The sequence below is a fragment of the Chiloscyllium punctatum genome, chromosome 25, assembly GCF_047496795.1.
Source record: "Chiloscyllium punctatum isolate Juve2018m chromosome 25, sChiPun1.3, whole genome shotgun sequence".
NCBI classification, from domain to species: Eukaryota; Metazoa; Chordata; class Chondrichthyes; order Orectolobiformes; family Hemiscylliidae; genus Chiloscyllium; species Chiloscyllium punctatum.
Genome location: NC_092763.1, coordinates 20,657,046 through 20,678,911, shown reverse-complemented (window position 1 = coordinate 20,678,911; position 21,866 = coordinate 20,657,046). Strand labels below are relative to the sequence as shown.

Sequence of the window (21,866 nt, the reverse complement as noted above, 5' to 3'; positions counted from 1 at the left end):
ATTATATATAATCTAACAATAAATATCATTGCTGATATCATTAGTTCAGAAAAGGTTTAACAGGATGTTGCCAGATATGGAGGGATTGAGTTATAAAGATACGCTAGGTAGACTGGTACGTTTTCCTGGAATTTAGGATGTTGAGAGGTGACCTTATCAAGGTTGTTAAAATCACGAAGGGCATGGAAAGGGTGAATAGCAACAGTCTCTTCCCTAGTGTGGGGGAGTTCACAATGTCTGGCCTTATTTTTAAAGAGAATAGCAGAAAGATTGAAAACAGACATGAGGGGCAACTTTTTTTTTTATACACAGCAGTTCATACATGGAATGAACTGCCAGTAGTGATGGATGCAGGTACAGTTACAACATTTAAAAGACATTTGGATAAATACTTGAATAGGACAGAATTGGAGGAATGTGGGCCAGACACAGGCACATGGGACAGGTTTAGCTTGGGAACATGGTTGACGCGGATTAGTTGGACCAAAGGGTCAATTTTCATGCCAAATGACTTTGCGACTAACTTAAAATTGTTTCAATACCAACAAAACTTTGGGATAATAACAGTACAGAGAAAGAACTTAACCTCAGGAAATCCAGAACTAGAATCAGTTTGGGTGGATCCAAGAAAAATCAAGAGGGAGAAAGCACTTATGTACGTTATTACACAGCCCCCAACAGTAGCTGCAGTGTAAGGCAGAGTGAATGTCAGGAAACTTGTGCTCCATGTAATTAGGGTAATCGTTTATCATTGACAAAAATATTCCTCATATTGACTGGACAGACATTAATAGCAGCAAGTGTGCAGGACGGGTACAGAGAAAGTTTGCAGGTCGGTTTTTGAGATCAGTGTGTTCAAGAACCAACATTTTGGATCAAGTATCCTGTAATGAGAAAAGGCTAAATAACATCCTTGTAGAAAAGGAGTCTCTCGGAAAGGCTGACTGACTATAATATTAGATTAGATTGCCTACAGTGTGGAAACAGGCCCTTCAGCCCAACTAGTCTACACCGACCTTCTGAAGAGTAACCCACCCAGACCCATTTCCCTCTTACTAATGCACCTAACACTATAAGCAATTTAACACAGCCAATTCACCTAACCTGCACATTTTTGGACTGTGGGAGGAAACCCACACAGTGACTGTCTGTGTGGAATTTGCAGAGTCACCTGAGGCTGGAATCGAACCTGGGACTCTGGTGCCGTGAGGCAGTAGTGCTAACCACTGAGCCACCATGTCACCCTTCATATGAAATAGTTTAACACTGAAATGTTTTCACACTAAGTGATGATCAAATCTAGGGCCTCATATCTAAATAGCAGACAAGTAGCATACAATAGACAGGGAAACTCAATTAAAAGTTAAGCTGGGAGGCAAGCAGCAGACAGAATTTAAAGATAATATGAGATGAATATAAATTAATGCGAATCTGCACTGTATTTAAGTTCCTTTAAGGCAAAAACTCTGCACAGAAAATGTAGCCACCTGTGGCAAAAAAAATAGAAGTAAAGACAACATTCAATGCAAGTTAAAATCCTCAATGTTGCACTAAAGGATCAGCATGGCAGCCTTAGTGTGGAGCTGCAGGAGATGGGAGGGGGGGGGGAGGAACTAAATGATTATTTTGCATCAGTATTTACTGTGGAAAAGGACATGAAAGATATAGAATGTCAGGAAATAGATGGTGACATCTTGAAAGATGTCCATAATTCAGAGGAGGAAGTGCTGGATGTCTTGAGATGTGTAAAAGTGGATAAATAACCAGAATCTGATCAGATTCCTAGAACTCTGTGGGAAGCTAGGTAAGTAATTACTGGGCCTCTTACTGAGATATCATCGATAGTCACAGGTGAGGTGCCGGAAGATTGGAGGTTGGCTAACATGGTGCCACTGTTTAAGAAAAGTGGTAAGGACAAGCCAGGGAACTATAGACCAGTGAGCCTGACATCAGTGGTGGCCAAGTTGTTGGAAGGAATCCTGAGGGACAGGTTGCACATGTATTTTGAAAGGCAAGGACCGATTCAGGATAGTCAACATTGCTTTGTGCGTGGGAAATCATGCCTCACAAATTTGACTGAGTGTTTTGAAGAAGTAACAAAAAGAGGATTGATGAGGGCAGAGTGGGGGATGTGATCTATATGGAGTTCAGTAAGGCGTTCGACAAGGTTACCCATGGAAGACTGGTTAGATCTCATGGAATTCAGGGAGAACTAGGCAACTGGATACAGAACTGGCTCAAAAGGTAGAAGACAGAGGGTGGTGGTGGAGGGTTGTTTTTCAGACTGGAGGTCTTGAGCCAGAAGGATCGGTGTTGGTCCACTACTTTTCATCATTTATATGGATGATTTGGATGTGAGAATAAGAGGTACAGTTAGTAAATTTGCAGATGACACTAAAGTTGGAGGTGTAGTGGACAGCGAAGAAGGTTACCTCAGATTACAATGGGATCATGATCAGATGGGCTAATGGGCTGAGAAGTGGCAGATGGAGTTTAGTTTAGATAAATGTGAGGTGCTGCATTTTGGGAAAGCAAATCTTAGCAGGACTTAATATACTTAACGGTAAGGTCCTAGGGAGTGTTGCTGAACAAAGAGACCTTGGAGTGCAGGTTCATAGCTCCTTGTAAGTGGAATCGCAGGTAGATAGGATAGTGAAGGCGGCGTTTGGTATGCTTTCCTTTTTTGGTCAGAGTATTGAGTACAGGAGTTGGGAGGTCATGTTGCGGCTGTACAGGACATTGGTCGAGCCACTGATGGAATATTGCTTGCAATTCTGTTCTCCTTCCTATCAGAAAGATGTTGTGAAACTTGAAAGAGTTTAGAAAAGATTTACAAGGATGTTGCCAGGGTTGGAGGATTTGAGCTATAGGGAGAGGCTGAATAGGCTGCGGCTGTTTTCCCTGAAGCAATGGAGGCTGAGGGGTTCCCTTATAGAGGTTTACAAAATCATGAGGGGTATGGATAGGATAAATAGACAAAGTCTTTTCCTTGGGGTCAGGGAATCTAGAACTAGAGGTCATAGTTTTAGGGTGAGAGGGAAAAGATATAAAAGAGACCTAAGGGGCAACTTTTTACACAGAGGGTGGTACGTATATGGAATGAGCTGCCAAAGGAAGTTGTGGAGGCTCGTACAATTGTAACATTTAAAAAGGCATTTGGATGGGTATATGAATAGGAAGGGTTCAGAAGGATATGGGCCGGGTGCTGGAAGGTAGGACTTGAATTGGGTTGGGATATCTGGTCAGCATGGACGAGCTGAACCGAAGGGTCCATTTCCATGCTATACATCTCTATGACTCTGTGACTCTAAAAAGGTAGTGAGCTGAGCTTGGGGCATGGTAGACTTCAGTGAAGGATAAGGAAAGAAAAATGACAATGAGATTCGGCAAGAGAGACATGATTGTAAATGTTTCCATGGGAATATAAATCTAAAGCAATTAGATGAAATAAAAACGTGCCTATCAGATGCAGAGAGGTGAAATTGAGATTTGACAAGATTTTGGAAATTAACAAACATAGTCCTGCCATTTCAGAAGAAAAAATAGAAGCATAGACCTGTTAACTTAGTGGGCAAAATGCTGGATCCTATCATGACAGTAACAGTTACAGATGGTGGAGGGGATACAATTTACAGGAGTCATGGTTACGTTTTACAAATTTTCCTTAGTTTAAAATTAAACCAAAATGTTCCTGAGGGGAAAATGGTGGTAGGACTATGGCTCTGCTCAGAAACTGGGACATCATGAAAAACAAAGTCAAACTCAAAACTGACAAAATCAAATGACAGTTTTGACAACCTGACACAGAAAAGGAACATTTTTTTGGATATGGAGACCGACAGAGAGACCGACAAAAAGGAGAAGAATGCAGCTGCTCTGAAGGCAAGTAGCGGCTTTTTGTGTTAGTAGCTAATTCTGGTAAGAGTTGACTCTGCTGGTATTCTGGGGTTTTGCTACCTCGATTAGAAAGTGTCTCAGGAATGAATTGTTAAATGGTGTATGCAGAACTTTTGTTCTTTCACAGACCCTTCAACTGTCCCAACAGGGCTTAGACGAAAGAGAGGACTACATATGCTGGAGAGTCATAGTCAAAAAGTGTAGTGTTGGAAAAGCACAGCAGGTCAGGCAGCATCCAAGGAGTAGGAATAACGATTCGAATGAAGAGCTTATGCCCAAAACATCGGCTCTCCTGTTCCTCAGATGCTGCCTGACCTGCTGTGCTTTTCCAACCCCATACTTTTTGACTCCAACTGGGCATAGTCAGCCAAACGTGTGTTGCCCGTGACCATCATAGCTGTACAGTGCCATCACAGATCAGTGTCCGTCAGAAGGAGCAGGCCAGCCTTGTATTCAAGAGCAAAAAGTGCCATGAGGGGAACAAATATCAGACCACCCAACACTTATCCATCTCTTGTACAGCTCTCACTCTCCCCTGCTGAATTGCAGAATTTTAATTGGCGAATGATCTATTCCTGTGTCGTCAACTGCATGTGATTCTGACAACCATGTTGATGAGCAGACAGCATAAAGCTTGCATCTCAACTCAACTGGACTCAGACAAATTCGCAGTACAATTCCTTGCCTGAAGACTGCTGTTAGAACATTATTAGTCAGCAATTTTAACACACTGAAGTGAATGGAAATGTTGAAATTCAGGTCATAATTCAAACAATTCACAATTGTCTGTTCTGATATAATGTATATTTACAACCCAAAGTGTACTAAATTCCCTGCAACAGAAATTATTATTTTCAATAAAGCTTATCCCAAATGCAAAAAAACGTTTTCATTGATTATCCTTGGAAGTCCAGTGACTCATTAATAATATTTGTGCATTGATGTCAGCTGCAAGATGTTCTGCTGTACGGTCGCAAAACTATTGCCCATTTCTCTCAGAGCAATCAGTGTCTATACTTTACTCAAAATAATTAAGCACTGTACCTTTGGGAGTCCTGCTGTATCATCTGCTCCCCACCCAACTGAAGTAGTCTCCCCACTGCAATGGTGATTAGAAGAATGCAAACAGGTAGTACAGACTAGACGAGGATGCAGGTATATGAAATGCTGTCAAAACTGCAAATATAACAATATTTATGCCCACACCTTAACACTGAACAAGAAGCATGAGAGTAGATTTGAAACTCTGGCCCAAACTGCTCCATGCTGACCAAAACGCCACGCTACGAAATACCCTGCAAGGACTGCAACAAGCATTACATCGGAGAGATGGGCAGGAAACTAGCCACCGGGATATACAAGCACCAAGTAGCCATCAAAAGACATGACCAACTATCACTAGTATCCTTACACACAGATGAAAAGGGACACCAGTTCAACTGGGATTACACATCCATCCTGGGACAGACTAAACAAAGACACCCATGGGAATTCCTAGAGGCCTGGCATTCAAACCAAAACTCCATCAGCAAATACATCAATTTGGACCCCATTTACCAACCTCTCAGAAGAAGATCCGGAAGTGATATCATCCGCCAACTCAGACCAAGAGACACAAATAGAAAGCAGGACAGAACACCAGCGCTTTAACAGAAGCTCACTGATGTTATCTGGCATGGTGATGAAACATCTGAAAACAAATCTACCAGCTCAGCAAGCAAACTTACAACCTGAAACACAACCTGAGCTCCTAATCTTCTCAAAAGATCAGTCTATGCTAATCCTATTTCCCTGCACTTGGCCCATATCCATCTAATCCTTTCCAATCCATGTATTTGTCCAAATGCCTTTTAAGTGTTAATATACACACTTCCACTGGCAGCTCATCTCATTTGCATACACCCTCCATATAAAAAAGTTGCCCCTCAGGTTCTCTTTTATTCTTTCCCCTCTAACCTTAAACTGATCCCTCTGGTCCTCAATTCCCCAACCTTGAGAAAAAGACTGAGTGCATTCACCCTACGTATGCCTTCCATGATGTTATACACCTCTAAAGGTCTTCCCTCAGTCTCCGACGCTCGAAAGAAAAAAAGTCCTAACTTGTCCAAGCTCTCCCTATAACTCAGACCAATGAGTACAAGCAAAATCCTTGTAAATTTCCACTGCATTCTTTCCAGTTTAATAACATTCTTCCTATAACAAGGTGACCAAAACTGATCACAATACTCCAAGCGCGGCCTCACAAATGCCCTATATATCTGCAACACAACTTCCCAATTTCTAATCTCAATGCCCTGACTGATGAAGGCCAGTGTGCCAAAAGCCTGCTTCACCGCTCTGTCTACCCATGACTCCACGTTCAGTGAACTGTGAACCCCTGAACTCCAAGATCCCTCTGTTCCACTACACTCCTTATAGCCTTACCATTCATCATGAAACTCCTACCTTGATTTGACTTTCCAAAATGCATGACCTCACACTTGTCTATATTAAACTCCACTTGCCATTTCTCAGCCCACTTCGCCAACTGATCAAGGTCCAATTTATGATAACCTTCCTCACTGTCCATTATACCACCTATTTTAGTGTCATCAGCAAAGTTACTAATCATGTTTTGCACACTCATCCAAAACATGGCTATAGATAACAACAGTAGTGGACCCAGCACCGACCTCTGAAGCACTCCACTCATCACAGACCTCCAGTCCAACAAGCATCCTTCCACTATTACTCTCTGCTTCTGACCATCAAGCCAATTGTGTCCAATTTGCCAGCTCCCACTGGATTACCTGTGATCTAACCTTCCAGAGCAGCCTACCATGTGAAAGCTTATCAAAGCCTCAATGAAATCCATATCAGCTTTGTCTACTGCCCTGCCCTCATCAACCTTCCTGGTCACTTCGTCAAAGAACACTAACAAATTTGTGAGGCATGATCTCCCACTCACAGAGCCATGCTGACTACTCCAAAACAGACCCTGTCTTTCTGTCTTTCTAAATGCATGTATACCTTATCCCTAGAATCTGCTCAAGTTACTTACCCACCACACGTTAGGCTTGCTGGTCTATAGCTATCAGGCTTTTCTTTACAGCCCTTCTTGAATAAAGGCACAACATTTCTTCACATAGATTTAGCTGGTAGACAAATCAACATTGTCTAGTTGCCAGTTGGCATTGCAATTTCTGCTGTTGTTCGCACATACATAATTCTCTGGAAATACACTATGGATGAGTATAAGCTCTACTTTAATTCCAAGTACTTTAAATTGGGTAGATATGTTTCTAATTATTGAAATGTAAAATTCTTGAGTCCATTCAACTTCAAATGTCACATTTTCATTGCATTTGCAACAAAAATCCTGAACAGTATAGGCTGACGTTTTGAGGGTTCCAAATATGCTGATGTCAGTTACGCATTTTAGAAAGGGGAGGGGACCAACATGAAGGGACTGAAATGGATGTTGATTGTAGTCTGAGATTGTACTGGCCTGTCCTAATGTCATACCAAGGGCAAAGGGGCTGCTCTGAATCCAATGAAAACAGCAAAGAATCATCTACTCAGTGAGGCAGCATGTCTTAACAGCAAGGCTCAAACACTGAGGACATTACCTTTCACTGTGAAAGAGACAAGTAAGGTATCCATTTATATAGTCTTTTGCGTAAATTTAAGACATCTCTAGGCATCATTCAGATCACTTATAGGGGGAGGCAACGACCTAGTGATATTATTGCTACACTGTTAATCCAGAGACCAAGATAATGTTCCGAGAACCAGGGTTCGATTCCTGCCCATGGCAGATCGTAAAATTTCAATTCAATACAAATCTGGAATGAAGAGTTTAATGATGACTCATAAGAAGATTGACTTTTTATTTTTGACAATTGTAATAAGACCCTTTAAATTAGTTCTTGTATAATGAACGACAATTACTACTTCTTTTCCCTTTCATGTACAATAAACCATTTTATTTATATGATACAGTATATGATAGCTGCTTATACTGAACTACATCACTTTCAAACGCAATCAGAAATAATGATATCAAATATAAATAAAAGAATTTATGAAACTGTGAAGAGAAAAATTGGTTATGGATGAACTACGACCCAAAATGAAAGGTACGATAGTAGACAGACAATGGTTAACACTGAAAAGACAAATAAAGATGATGGGATACCACAGGTCACTGCAGTAAATTGTTTTTGGTGGGGATAAATATTATAAAGAACTGTAGGCTAATCTGCAATATTCCTGTACACTTCTGAGCTCATCTCTAAAATATGGAGCGCTAAAGTCAATTGCTCTCTCACCGTACGCAAATAATTAATGGTCAAATGATCTGTTAAAGACTCAGTTGACCACAATAGCACACCGCACCCCAAACAGTTGGTGCAGACAGGAGTGTGATTTCATTCTTATAACAATCAGATTGTTTAGTATCACCACTGGGTGGGATGTTTTTCACTGTGTTTCATATTTGCCCATCTATGGCGCTTTAGGGCCCGCTTTGGCCTGTGAGTTCACTGCTAACTTTGCTTCTGGATGACGGAGGAAGCAGACTAACCAACTTCACTCTTTACAATTAGCAATAAAAATACATTATTTTAAAGCACAGAAACCTCCTCCCCAAAAAAAAGCATTTCAACCAATGGTAACAAAACAAATCTAAGATCATATTGGATCAAAGGAATATGCCTGTTAAGTTTCGGGAAGAAAGCAAATAAAAGATTCAGAGCATTTTAGCAAAAGAGTACAGAGAAAAACATTGAGAAAATGGATTAAACGGGTGAGAAACATAAAAGCTGAGTGTAAAAGTTCTTATATATGTGTAAAAAGGAAAACAGCAAAAACAAATGTGAATCCATTAGAAGCAGACACAATTCCAGCCCACTTAGAAAATAATGATTGGATTTGGTAAAGTCTACATGGATTTAGAAAAGAAAAAAATCATTTTTGACAATCCTGAGAGTGTTTAAGGATCTAAATAATATATTAAGTGAGAACCAAGTGTATATTGTTGGTTTAGATAGTCAAAATGTTTTCAAAAAGGGTCACACTGGAAGGTAGTGAAAAAAATTAGGGCATGTGGGAGTTGGGGGGGGGGGGGGGGGGGGATGGGGATATATTAACATGGATTGAGAATTGATTAATGAACATAAAAAAAAAAGAGTATAACAGCTGATTCAATTTTAGTTTGGTCAACTTCAATGAATGTAGGTCCACAGGGGTCAGTGATTAGGCCCCAGTTATTCATAATCCATAGGAATGATTTGAATAAAAATAAAATACTGCAGATCCTGGAAATCTGAAACTAACACAGACAGTACACTCTAGAAACTCAGCATACCTGGCAGCATCCATGCAGAAGAAACAGAGTTAACATTTTTAAGTTCATTATGACTCTTCTTCAGTCGGGTTCAACATCATATTTCCAAATTTGCAGATAGAGTTTAAGAACGAGAGGCAATAGATTCCCTACAGTATGGAAACAGGCCCAACAAGTCCATACAACCTTCTGAAGAATAACCCATCCAGACCCACTCCTCTAGCCTATATTTACCCCTGACTAATGCACCTCACACTATGGGCAATTTAGCATGACCAATTCACCTGACTTGCACATCTTTGGATTGTGGGAGGAAACCCACGCAGACACGGGGAGAATGTGCAAACTTCACATCGAACCCAGGTCCCTGTCACTGTGTGGCAGCAGTGCTAACCACTGAGCCACTGTGCCACCCCTGTGAGGCAGCAGTGATCTAATGCCACCATACAAAATTCTTTCCAAGACTGACATGGTCAATGCAGGAAGGAGGTTTCCTATATTATAGCAAAGGGTGGATCATTTCAGACTGTGACGTGCACGAATTTCATTAATCAGTCAAAAATAGCTGCTGTGAATATTTGGAAATCTTTAACCCAAACAACAATGGAAACACAATAGTTGAGCATGCCCAAGACTGAAATTGATAGATTTCTATATATCAAGGGACACAGGATTATTGCAGGAAACTGTTGTACTTGAATCTCATTGCAAGGCTATCTGTTTGAAAATAGAGCACAAACGTTCTTACATTATGAATGTGGAGCAGCAAACAAAAATCTTTCACCAGTTTGGATAACAAGGGGGTTGTCCTGATCCATTAAAATCTCAAGATAATTATACTGGAGAAAGTCTTCACTAATTCACTCACTCAAGTTTCAGAGGTTATTGCAGATCCCAGCAGAATCACCCTCAATATCATGTTTATAAATAAGTTCTGTCAAATTCAGGAGTTGAGGTCCACTCTGTCTACCTCAATTAGAAGCACAAGTCATACAGTGTTACAGCATAGGAAGATGCTGTTCAACTTATCGTATCTGCACCAGTTATCAAGACAGGGCGAAAGTGAGGACTGCAGATACTGGAGATCAGCGTCGAGAGTGTGGCGCTGGAAAAGCACAGCAGGTCAGGCAGTATCCAAGGAGCAAGGAAAAAAAAAACAAAAATAAAAAAGACATTTCGGGAAAAAGCCTTTAATCAGGAATGAGGCTGGGAGCCTCGGGAAGGAGAGATAAATGGAAGGAGGTTGGGGCTGGGGGGAAAAGTAGCTGAGAGCGCAATATGTGGATGAAGGTGGGGGTAGAGGTGACAGGTCAGAGAGATGGAGGTGGAGTCCTCTCTGACCTATTGCACTCTTATGGAAAATAAAGAACATGAATGCATGGGAAGGGTTAACGCATGAAGACCACTAGCAACCTGTGTTCTGTGGAAGGCAGGATGGGATAACCATAGTGGAACATTCTTACACCAATTAGCAGGGTAAGGTTAAAGGCTGAAAGGTCACTACGGCGAGATGAGATAACACAGTAATAAAGCAATTTTCTCTGTTAAGTGTTATTATGACAGGATTGGGACCGTAAATATTTAGGACATGACATTAAGATATCTAATTAATAGTTAGTAGAGTCAGCTTGAGACAGGAGACTATTGTACTAGATGGAATAGCTAAATATCTATCATGATAGGTTAGTCTGCAATGAAAGATCACTGTAGCAGAAGTGATAATAAATATCTAATCATGACATTAGGAAAATATCAAGTAGGGTCTGGAATGAAAGACCATTATAACAGAGTTAGCAATAAATATCTAACCGTGATATTAGAATAACATTAAGCAGAAATGTACAACTAAAGAGATAATGGGAACTAACATCACCGGTTTATTATGTAGTGAGACTAGGGTACTTTGATTAATATCACTGGACATGCTGATAAGCTAACAGAAACATGATAAAAAAAATATAAACATCCACAGACCCTGAGGTTCACGGGCATTCGAGAATCAGCTTTCTCAGTGTCAGTTTTTTGTTTGCAAATAAAAGACCTACTTCTTGAGGAACTGTGTTTCCTGGTGGTTCTTTATATTTTCTCCACAACAAATTTAGTGCTGCGAGCAGGATCGTGCAGAGACCCACCAGGACAGGGGCCGGCAGTTACAGGGCGCTTCTTGGTCCACCGGGGACACTCCAAAGACTGACAGAATAAGGGTACCCAACAAAAAAAAAAATTAGCATTTTTGCTGTGAATTCGGACTATATTCTGTTGGCTTTGAGTGGTCCTTGGGGACTCAGGTGTGGGAACCTGCCGGAGAGTCTCTCCGATCCAGGATCCAAAGGCCAGGGGTAAATTGCTGCTGAAGGAGACATGGAGAATTGGTCAAGAAAACTGCGCAGTGGGGTAAGGGGTAAGTAAGAATAAAAAGTAGCAGAAATTCCACTTATAGATAGACCCGAGAGATAGATAGGGCAGAATAAAGAAGGGAAATTGCTTTACTAGAAGTGCTGATAAACGTGTTTAGAAAGCCGGCAAATTGGTAGCGGATGATTAAAAGTAAAAATAGCAGTGAATAGTCATAGTGTTTTAGTGTTACTAGACTGTTAAATGTTTTAGATAAGGCCTGTAAGATAATTAGACTTCTGGAAATGAATAATGGGTCTGTTTAAGTAAGGCTTTGGCTGACAGCAATTGATTTATAGCAGAGTTTTTAGCTATTAGCAGCAAACCTCTGTGTGTGCGTGTGTGTGTGAAAGAGAGAGAGAGTTTATAGTTTAATCATTGCGATCTGATTTGTATGCATAATTGTTTGTTGGTGGTTAAATGTTTGTGTTTTGTTTCCCTGGAGCTCGAGATTCAGGGTATTTTGATTTTGCACTGTAAGAATTTAAGATAGTTTTTTTGAGAGAGAAATTTCTCAAGAAACTGTTAGTGATTGGTGCATTTGGAAGGTGCAGTGTTGGATTGGTTTATGTTGAATGAATGAGAATAGGTTGTTTTATTAACTAGCTGCAATTGAGGAAGTTTAGAAATTAGACAATAATAGACAATAGGTGCAGGAGTAGGCCATTCTGCCCTTCGAGCCTGCACCACCATCCAATATGATCATGGCTGATCATCCTTAATCAGTATCCTGTTCCTACCTTATCTCCATAACCCTTGATTCCACTATCCTTGAACGCTCTATCCAACTCTTTCTTAAATGAATCCAGAGACTGGGCCACCACTGCCCTCTGGGGCAGAGCATTCCACACAGCCACCACTCTCTGGGTGAAGGAGTTTCTCCTCATCTCTGTCCTAAATGGTCTACCCCATATTTTTAAGCTGTGTCCTCTGGTTTGACACTCACCCATCAGCGGAAACATGTTTCCTGCCTCCAGAGTGTCCAATCCTTTAATAATCTTATATGTCTCAATCAGATCCCCTCTCAGTCTTCTAAACTCAAGGGTATACAAGCCCAGTCACTCCAGTCTTTCAGCGTAAGGTAGTCCCGCCATTCCAGGAATTGAACTCGTGAACCGACGCTGCACTCCCTCAATAGTCAGAATGTCTTTCCTCAAATTTGGAGACCAGACCTGCACACAGTACTCCAGGTGTGGTCTCACCAGGGCCCTGTACAGCTGCAGAAGAACCTCTTTGCTTCTATGCTCAATCCCTCTTGTTATGAAGGCCAGCATGCTATTAGCCTTCTTCACTACCTGCTGTACCTGCATGCTTACCTTCATTGACTGGTGTACAAGAACACCCAGATCTCTCTGTGCTGCCCCTTTACCTAAATTGATTCCATTTAGGTAGTAATCTGCCTTCCTGTTCTTGCCACCAAAGTGGATAACCATACATTTATCCACAATAAACTGCATCTGCCATGCATCTGACCACTCACCTAACCTGTCCAGGTCACCCTGCAATCTCCAAACATCCTCCTCACATTTCACCCTGCCACCCAACTTAATATCATCCACAAATTTGCTAATGTTATTACTAATACCATCTTCTAGATCATGAACATATATTGTAAAAAGCTGCGGTCCCAGCACTGATCCCTGCGGTACCCCACTGGTCATTGCCTGCCATTCCAAAATGAAGCCATTTGTCACTATTCTTTGTTTCCTAACAGCCAACCAACTTTCAATCCAAGTTAGTACCTTGCCCCCAATACCATGCTTCCTAATTTTGCTCACTAAACTCCTTTGTGGGACTTTATCAAAAGCTTTCTGATAGTCCAGGTACACTACATCTACTGGATCTCCCTCGTCCATCTTCAGAGTTACATCCTCAAAAAATTCCAGAAGATTAGTCAAGCATGATTTCCCCTTCATAAATCCATGCTGACTCTGACCTATCCTGTTACTACTATCTAGATGTGTCGTAATTTCATCCTTTTAGTAGACTCCAGCATTTTTCCCACCACTGGAGGTCAGACTAACTGGTCTATAATTTCCTGCTTTCTCTCTCCCACCTTTCTTAAAAAGTGGTACAACATTAACCACCCTCCAATCCGCAGGAACTGATCCCGAATCTATCGAACTCTGGAAAATAATCACCAACGCATCCACGATTTCTCGAGCCACCTCCTTCAGTACCCTGGGATGTAGACCATCAGGCCCCAGGGACTTATCAACCTTCACACCTAACAGTCTCTCCAATTCCTGGCAAATATAAATTCCCTAAAGTTCAGGTCCTTCAGCCACTGTTACCTCAGGGAAACTGCTTGTGTCTTCCCCAGTGAACACAGATCTGAAGTACCAATTCAATTCTTTTGCCATTTCTTTGTTCCCTATAATATATTCCCGTTTCTGTCTTCAAGGGCCCAATTTTAGTCTTAAATTGATAGATTGGTAAGGGGCAACTGCAAGTTATAAAGTTAGGAATTGCTTATACTACCGAACAAAGAACTACCGGACTTGAATGGTATGAGGAAGTGATTTATGAGAGCAAAGATAATACATTAGTTGGACTGAAATATATCGTAGGATATACTGAGTAAGAAATTTCCACTGGCAAGAAATGATAGTAAAAATTTCTGAGAAATGGGGAAAAAAGAACTAAGGATTTATTGACTAAATGGCCAAAAGAAGGTACCCTTTACATACACATGTGCAATGAGATGGAAGGATTAATTAAGAACTATAAGCTAAAAGATAAATCGAAAAATAGAAACCAAAAAAGGGATCAGGAGATGGAAATACTGAAACTTTTCAGGAAAGAGGGGGAGGAACTAAAGGTAGCTTGTCAGGCACCTGTGGTGATTAGGAAAGCTGCAAAAGAACAAGCTGAGCAGTTACAGGAAACAGGAAAGCAGGAATCAGTTCCCCCCACCTCACCCTCTCTATACCCAGATGTGGAGAAGTTGAATAGACCTCCTCCCTACTCAAATGAAGAGGCATTGAAGCAGTGCGCAGTAATAAAGGGAATAGTAGAAATAAAAGGACAGTTAGAATGGGATAGAAGTGCGGAAGACAAAAATGAACTGAGGGAAAGAAGAGAAAAAGAGAGAAAAGGGACAGGCAGGAGCAAATAGAAGCCATACAACAAGAACAAGTAGAGCTGAAACATGAGATTAGTGTGCTGCTAAGGGAACAAAAAGAAATTGAGGAATACTCATTGCGATACGAAAGAAGGGCTAAAGAGAAAAGCAGTGAAAGTGGCGCAGAGCAAGAAGAAAGGGACGATGAGACACAAGGATAGAAAAAGGCCCCAGTACCTAAAAAATGGGAGGAATTAGAAATAGCATCGGACTCCGAGCCAGAGGGGGATTTATTGAGAAGTGGGGTCAGTAAAGGGAAAAAGGGTCAACAGAGGGGAGAAACCCACAATATATTCCTTGGGGAACTCAGGATCTGGAAGGGCTGAAGAATGCGCTGCCCAGCTTACACGAGGGAGCGAGAAAGTGGATCAGGGCTTTTGAAGATGAAACCACAGGGCAATTACTGGCTATAGGAGACTTGAATGCACTGCTGGTGAGGTTGGTAGGACTCCCGAAGTTAAAGGACATAACGATCCAAACTCATTTGAAAAATGTGGCAGACAATCCAATGATTGACGGGGTCGGGTTTGATTGAGTTAGACAGAATGTATGGCAGGCCTTAAGAGTCTGTTATCCACCCAAAATGGACCCCAAGGCTCCGAGAGGGGATCCACTGGGTGAAAGTGAAAACCCAGCTGGCTACTTGGGGAAACAGTTAAAGAAGGGGAGGCTGGAAACAGAGCAAGACAGAGACTAATCAGTTGCTGACCACAATGTTCCGAAATTCCAACATTGAGGCAATGCCCTCCCAAATCAGGTCAAGGCTGGAGGTGGTGGGTCTGACATCATCAATGAGACACCAGGAATTTAGATTAGATTAGATTACTTACAGTGTGGAAACAGGCCCTTCGGCCCAACAAGTCCACACCGCCCCGCCGAAGCGTAACCCACCCATACCCCTACATCTACATTTACCCCTTACCTAACACTATGGGCAATTTAGTATGGCCAATTCACCTGGCCTGCACATCTTTGGACTATGGGAGGAAACCGGAGCACCCGGAGGAAACCCACGCAGACACGGGGAGAACGTGCAAACTCCACACAATTGAACCCGGGTCTCAGGCGCTGTGAGGCAGCAGTGCTAACCACTGTGCCACCGTGCCGCCCTTGAGATCATGATCAATTTAGAGATCATGTAGCTCATGCAGTTGAAAGGTTTCGAAAAGACAAAGTGAAACTGTCTGAACAGCAGGTGGTGGTGCAAATGCAGCTCAAAGAGCTTAAAAAGAAAGAAAAAGAGAAGGCTAAAAAGGTGTTGCCAGCAAGAACCAACACAGTAAGCAACACTGGCATGAACCAAGTGCCAGTGCAAGGGGAGTCCTATCAGGTAGCCAGACAGGGGCCAAAAAAGGTCTATGCCAGCAATGGAGGTTTTTAAGAGAAGCTTTCCTGCGGGTGACACATCCGAGGCAGAGCAGATTTAAACAAGAGCCTAAACAGAACTGGAGTTCCCAAGGACAAGAACGTAAGAATGGGGGACTAAGGTACATGATAAATAATCAGGCTCAAGGGAGGCCAGAAATTAAGAACTGGGGATGTCATCAACCAGGCCACTTTAGGAGGAATTGCCCTTATTGGACCGGGCCCCCTCTGTCCTACAACTGGCCTGGACAGCGGGAATCCCCAGTGGCCACTTTCCAGACACCTACAGGCCCAGCAGGACCTGTTAACCTGTATGGTAGGTGTTAAGGATGCCCTGAGAACCTGGGTGGGAAGGGACAATACCCTGTAGTAGCATGGGAGGCTGATCAAGAACCAGTAATACAAGTTAATATAGAAGGACGGCAGACACCAGCGATGAGAGATACTGGAGCTACATACACTTGTGTACAGCCGTGGTATGCCTCTCACCTTCGCATGTCAAGTAAATTTGTTAAAACTATAGGGTTCTCAGGGAAATTACATTTCACCTGATTTACAGCTCCAATAAGATTAGAAATGGAAGGTAGTGAGATAGTTCTGCCAATATTAGCGTCAAAAGAGACACCAATTAACTTGTTATGTAGGGATGCTTTACTACAGTTCGAGGTAAGATTGGAGTGCACACAGCAGGGCTTGATCATAGAAAAGCCCAACACATAATTAGTGATGCAAGAAGTTAAAGATGTTAATGTTTATTGAATAGGGGATATAGCAAGTGATATTCAAGACATTTGGGGGATATGGGAAGCAGAAGTGTTGACGATGCTGACCAAAGCAAGACAACCTAAGTCTGAGCTACACTGTACAGTGATATTTGATGAGTCTCAGGATGAGGTGATAGAGAGGCAGTGGCAGCAGGAAGTCACTGCTCCACAACATTTGAGAAGTGAAGCAATAGTCTTAGGGGAGCAGGGAGTGATCCTGCAAATAGAGAGAAATGTGTTCCTGGAAAAGTGGTATAAAGTAACAGGCACCACACCACATGTAACCTTACTGGTAAATAAGGGATATCAATCTAAAGACTTAGGATCTATGGCCAGGCATGTAGAAACAAACAGTCAGGGAATGGCATATCATCATGACAGGGGAATCCAGGGATGGCAGCTATATCAAAATCTTAGCATGCTGCAACTTGACAGGGAACCCGAAGGAAGTCAAGGTAACACTCCAGCAGAGCATGCCAGTGATAGTGGAGGAAGGTGATCAATATGGTAATGAGCAATTGGATGCATTACCAGCCATTTTGTGGTCACAGCATGATACAGATGTGGGAGAGTGAAATCAGTTAGCCCAATGGAAATAAGGTTGAAACCAGGAGCTGGGACAGTAGTGAAATTTCTGACAAATGAAGTTATCCCAAGGTTTGGTATACCATCGGAAATTAGTTTAGACAATGGGTCTACCTTCATTCAGAAAGTAGTTAAGTTGGTGCTGCAGTCTTTGAGAATCAAACAGAGGTTTGGGTGTGTGCATCATCCCCAGTAACAGGGTATGGTGGAAAGGATTAATGGGATATTGAAAGCCAAATTAAACAAGATCTGCACAAGCACCAACCTTAATTGGGTTGATGCGCTGGCGCTAATGAGTTATCGCATGCAGACTAATCGCATGACCAACCTAACACCACATGAGATGCTCACAGGTAGACCTATGCCAGTGCCCAGGTGGAGAAGCCCATATGAAGGGCCTAGCTTGATGTGGTTAAGCTTAGAACTTAAGCAATATATGCAGCAGCTAACTATGATACATGAGGCTATCCACCTGCAAGAAACACAAAGGAAACCACCACCTGTTAATGAGGAAGGACCTATTAATCCCCGGGTTTGGGTGTACATGCGGGTTTTTCGAAGACGCTGGAATGAGCTGAGGAGAGAGGGACCTTACGTAGTGACTAAGTCATCATCTACCGCCAATCACGTGGAAGGACGACACATATGGTACCACCTTAATCATTGTATTAAAGCTCTCCCACCAGTACAAACTAACTCTAACACTGAGGTAAATGGAGCTGAGGCTGAGGAACTTGGACACAGGCAGGGCACACAGGAGGCTAGTACCTCTCAGCAGGATTCCGAACAAGGTGCAGGTGAAGTTCTTGGGGATACGGATCACTCTAGAAATGATTGTGATGAAGATGTGGAGCATAGTTTGCCTGGCAGTGGGGATGGGGAAGACATGGGGATGCCCATGACACCACCCTCTCTGATGCCAGGTCTGCATTATCAAACTTGGAGACCATTAATTTGGCAGATCTGGACTGGTAATGCCAGGGTCGCTCAGGTTGGGAGGCAAAGACTTATTCGAAGTGCAGACCTTGCTGCCCTAACATGGGTATGCACCCGTGACAATCACTAGTATCAATAGGCAAACTATACAGCTGTAATGATGGCTAGACAGGACTGTTTCTTCTGTACTAAGTCCCTATGCCTTATAACTCGACCACCTGTACTCAATGGCGTTTGCAGCACTCTAGCTGACCTCTTAATCTGGATGATTAGTCAATTTACAGGCAATTTCATTGCCCATTTTGGTGCCTCTTACTTCAGGCCTCTACGTTCTATCAGCAGGATGGTGTGGGCAGGCAGCAACTCCAACGGTGGTGTGGCTATAGTACGCCTTGACCACCAGTAAGACTAATTACACATTCCCTGTGGCTGCTTTCAGGATACGGGAAGGGTTGAGTTTTAAATGCTTTAAGCAAAATGGCTCCACACCACTTGGCTATTTTAAGGGTCTTTGAGGGAATACGATTAAACTCGAGGTGGACACCACATTTGGGGCGGTTTTAAATTCTCAACGCGTCCCACTGGCAGATACGTGGCGGCTGTGTGGTAGGAAAGGAGGATTGCACCCGACGCTGCGCGTTGACTGGAGTGGCAGCTGTGCCCGTGTAATGCTCCTATACGAGGTAGTTACATCAGCACACACACAGCTTGATGTGATGTCACAATCAGTTTTGTGCTGTACTAAGCGACGGTATGTCCCTGATCCAACAATTCAGATTGATAGCAAGAGGTATTCCAAATGAGTTTAAGGCCCGCAATGCGATTGCTGCCGGCTGGGAAGCTCTCATCCCAGTGATAGGGGTTAGCAAGAATGCTGCATGGATTAATTACATTTATTACAACCAGCAGAGATTTATCAATTATACTGATGATGCCCTTGTGGCCTTGGGAGAACAATTGGATGCAACTACCAAAATGACATGGCAAAACAGACAGGCCTTGGATTAGATACTGGCAGAAAAAGGCGGAGTTTGAGAGATGTTTGGGGAACATACCCAACAACACTAGCCCTGGGGGGTCTTTTACTAAAGCAATGGAAAAACTAAAGAATCTAAGACGGGAGCTTAAAGACAATGCAGCGTTTGGACATCAGGCTTTTGATTGGCTGAATAATATAAAAGGTCTCGGGGAGCATAGTTTGTCAAGATTGGTCTTATTGTAGTGCGGTTTTGCTTGTTGCTGCCTTCATTGTGCTTTACCTTTTATTAAGTCTTTTTTAGTTCGTGTCACTGCACAGCAACTTGTGGTTATTTCAGCTACCCCAGGTTCCTCTGATGGAACCCCACTGCTCTATTATTATGATCTAACAACCGCCACAGTACAAGGAATATGACCACGCGGGGACATCAATGATACTTCTGAAGAACGCACAAGTCCTAGATTGTGAGGGATCTTGGGTCTTTTGTCCTGTTCTGGTTATTGGAAAAAGTGAGGACTACAAATGCTGGAGATCAGAGCTGAAAAAAAAAGTGTTGCTGGAAAAGCGCAGCAAGTCAGGCAGCATCCAAGGAACAGGAGAATTGACGTTTCAGGCATGAGCCCTTCTTCAGGGGATTCCTGAAGAAGGGCTTATGCCTGAAACGTCGATGCTCCTGCTCCTTGGATGCTGCCTGACCTGCTGCGCTTTTCCAGCAACACATTTATCAGCTCTGGTTATTGAAGAGCAGGCTTTTAGCCCAAGGGACGCCAGGAATGGAGGAAGAACCCTTTAAGTCTCAGACTCCAAAAATTATTTAGTCAGTCAGTGTTGGGACCTATATTGTTTGCATTGGGCACAAGAAAGGCTGAGCTTATTGTCTTCTTTCTCTGGGTGAGACCAGAAGGTCTCGGGGAAGGGTGGGGGGATGGTAAAGGAGGCAAATATGGAAAATAAAAAGAACATGAATGCATGGGAAGGGTTAAAGCATGAAAACCACTAACAACCTGTGTTCTGTGGAAGGCAGGATGGGATAACCATAGTGGAACATTCCTACACCAATTAGCAGAGTAAGGTTAAAGGCTGAAAGGTCACTACGGCGAGATGAGATAACACAATAATAAAGCAAGTTTCTCTGTTAAGTGTTATTATGACAGGATTGGGACCGTAAATATTTAGGACATGACATTAAAATATCCAATTAATAGTTAGTAGCGTCAGCTTTAGACAGGAGACTATTGTACTAGATGGAATAGCTAAATATCTATCATGATAGGTTAGTCTGCAATGAAAGATCACTGTAGCAGAAGTGATAATAAATACCTAATGATGACATTAGGAAAATATCAAGGAGGGTCTGGAATGAAAGACCATTATAGTAGAGTTAGCAATAAATATCTAACAGTGATATTAGAATAATATTAAGTAGAATGTACAACTAAAGAGATAATGGGAACTAACATCACTGGTTTATTGTGTAGCTAGAGTGAGGTACTTTTATTAATATCGTTGGGCATGCTGATAAGCTAACAGAAACATGATTTTAAAAAAATATAAAAATCCACAGACCCTGAGGTTCACGGGCATTTGAGAATCAGCTTTCTCAGTGTCACGGTTTTTTGTTTGCAAATAAAAGACCTACTTCTTGAGGAACTCTGTCTCCTGGTGGTTCTCTATATTTTCTCTACAACACACACAGCTACCTTCCCCCCAGCCCCCTCCCATTTATCTCTCCATCCCAGAGGCTCCCAACCTCATTCCTGATGAAGGGATTTTACCCTAAAGGTCAATCTTCCTGCTCCTCGGATGCTGTCTAACCTGCTGTGCTTTTCCAGCACCAAACTCTCAACAGTTATCAAGAACTGAACTACTCTAATTCCCTTTTCCCAACACTTAGCCTTGTATCCTTTGGTGTTTCAAGATAGTTCTTAAAGACTGTAGCGGTTCCTGCCTCTACCGCTGTTTCAGGAAGTGAATTTGAAACACTGAAAAGCAATATTATTTCACTCTGTTTTGATTGTGAACAACATCTCTGCAAGCCGACGTGACACCAACAGCTGGTGAAGGAAATACAGCGAATATATTCATGGGTATAAAACACAATTGCTCATTTAAACTGTTGCCAAATCAAGGTTGTTCAGTGAACACTAACCCTGTAACATGGGCACAGCTTTCCACACTGCAACCGGTCCAAGGCTGGCAAACTGCCCAAAGGAAGTTTCCAAGAAAAGCATTGGCACCCCAGTGACTGCCAGCATCAGAATGAAGGGAATAAGGAAAGCACCTGCAAAAGATAGAAAAGGGAGAGTAAAATAGATTGCCTGAATATTAATGTCACCAGTTTTCATAACTAATAGTTCATTTCACATTAACACAGGAATGAAATGTTTTTGACAGAAGAGTATGGCTGCAGATTGTAGTCTGTACACAGGATCTGAATACAAAAGAGATACAAACAACATTCAGGGATCTACAAAACAGTGTTGCTCCAAAATCTTA

The 21,866-nt window shown here is 42.3% G+C and overlaps 1 protein-coding gene across 1 annotated transcript in view; it reads right to left on the bottom strand.

Moving 5' to 3' along the window:
• LOC140495739 (sodium- and chloride-dependent neutral and basic amino acid transporter B(0+)-like) overlaps positions 1-21,641 on the bottom strand; it is an 81,320-nt gene extending 59,679 nt beyond the window's left edge. The window contains exon 1 of the mRNA XM_072594790.1: positions 21,520-21,641. The gene's annotated coding sequence lies outside the window, so the exon portion shown is untranslated. The remainder of the gene's footprint in view (positions 1-21,519) is intronic.
• Between the last annotated feature and the right edge of the window lie 225 nt (positions 21,642-21,866).